We start from the raw sequence: 2,345 nt of genomic DNA, 5'->3' as shown, positions 1-2,345 counted from the left end.
GTATATATTTATTTACATATGTTTATATGTATGTATATATGTATGTATATATGTTTATATATGTATATATATGTGTGTGTATATATATGCACACACACACACACACACATACACATGCACACACATGCACACACACACACACAAACAAACACACACACACACACACACACACAGACACACACACACACACACACATGCGTGCGCGCGTTTCGAGACCTAACACACGCACGCACGCACGCACGCACACACACACACACACACGCACACACACACATACACAGATAGATAGACAGATAGATAAATAGATAGATAGACAGCCTCCCCTTCTTCCATGTTTCATTCTCCCCGCCTATATCTGTCCTCGCCATCTCGCGCCCTGTCCAAGCGAGAGCAAATTAAGAGGTGGGAAAGGCGTTACGAGCAGGCAGTGTCGGCTACACGGAAGTCAGCAGCAAGTCTTCCAGTCCTTAGAGCCATTCAGGCTGCTGCTCTTGCTTGGCCACCTCATTTTTCACCAATAACATGTCCAACTTCTTTCAGCTCCTTGTCTTGCTGCCCCCAGCCCTCTTCCAATTAGGCTCCCGTTGCACCTCGCACGGCGAAAGTAAGCGATATTTTTGTATGCTATTGTACTCTCTCTCGCTCGGTTACTGCGTCCTCAAGGCTTAAAAACAAGAGACAGGGGGACAGGGTGGGCCATAGTAATTATAATTCATATTGGCTAATTATTCTGGACGCTAATTAGACAAAATGAAATTAATTGGACCAAGGCGGGTCCAAGTAGTTTCCTTATTTGTGTGAGCGCTCTTATTTTTGTGTCGTGTGGTAGATGGCTCTTCTCTATAGTTGCTCTAGCAAAACAATAAACAATGTTAGTTCTGTCCTGGCAAGTTTTGGGAAGTATATAAGGTCTAGAATAATTAATAAGTTTCTTGCATATCAATCGCATTTATAATTGCCCAACTTGTACTTGTCCTGAGAAGAAAGATTGTATAGAATTTACAGTCAGCTAACTGCAGTAGTATTAGATCCTCCTTTTTGTATGACATTCTTGATGTTTCCCTTATTACTTTTTAACCTATTTTCATAACTGGTCTTTCAGGCCATTCTGCTTTTGGCACGTCCACAATATGAATCGGTATATACTTATTTTTTTATATACTTCAACACTCCGAAGGTCATTCAGTAATACCAGTCATTGCTTACTTACATTCATTCACATAAGGCACCAAATCGTTATCATCGAACATCGAAAGAATGCAAACTGTGACGCTCCACCCTCTGCTCCACCCTTGGCCTGGTACTCTTCATGATGACAGACAGGCATCCAACGAAAACATGTCTCCGTCCTTTATCCTTATCGGAGAAATCAACGTCACATCAGAAGGAATGCTGGATACACTCCGCCCGCCCAGCGCCTGGCGGCAGGGCGTGGCGGATCAGACGGCGCAGAAGAGCGCAGCGGAAGGCGAGGATGTCTTCGCATACCTGCTGCACACAAGCGCGTCGTTACTTGACACACGCGCACACTGATGGCTACATTTTTTTCCAGCAAAGCACAGAAGATGGATGTGCCTAAAGAAATCCTTACAAGCAGGCGTGGCTGAAAAACTAGGCCTGCATCATGGCCATCCGTGCTTCCTACAGACGTGCATCCCTCTCATCCTTCGCCATTTGGCCAACAAGCGCCTGCTTGAACCGTGGGCCGCATCCTGACCTTTCGCCGGTTGTTTTTCGAAGCGGCGTCTCCCGAACATCACTGTGACCTTGCTCTTTCCGCTCCGTCGCGCTGAAGGTGGTTCTGTAGCATCTCGGAGGGAGCGAAAACCTCGCTCTTCGCGTGTCTTTCGTCGATATATCATCGCTGTTGTCTTTGGTCGTAATTCTAAAAACGAAAACTCGTATTCCTGATTCGTTTTCAATAAACAGTGTATAGAATAGATTCATAAGAAGGATTGAGTGGCATTGACAGTTATCAAAAGTGAAAAAAATATAATTTATATTTGTATATCATATCATGAAATATTGCAAAGATTTCAGTCAAAAGAAAAAACACAGATAATGCGCTGGACGTCTAGTGAAGAATATGGGTGGCTGAAGACGCGCGCTGGACTTTGAAGACGACACAAGTTCCTCGGCCTCGGGGGAGGTTGGCAGCGAGCTGCAAAAATTGCTATGGGTTTAGTGTGGCGGAGATCCTATCGCAGTGGGCGGGACAGAGGCGAACTTTGCTCTACGCGAAATCCGTTTTTTTCTTGTTTTTTCTTCATGTCATCTTCTTTTTTCTCTTTCTCGTACATTTCTTCTTTTTTTTTTTTTTTTTAATGACGAAGGGGTTACTCACC

Source organism: Penaeus chinensis, chromosome 40 (genome assembly GCF_019202785.1).
Source record: "Penaeus chinensis breed Huanghai No. 1 chromosome 40, ASM1920278v2, whole genome shotgun sequence".
NCBI classification, from domain to species: domain Eukaryota; kingdom Metazoa; phylum Arthropoda; class Malacostraca; order Decapoda; family Penaeidae; genus Penaeus; species Penaeus chinensis.
The sequence above is the reverse complement of the archived record's forward strand: the minus strand, read 5'-3'. Positions refer to the sequence as shown.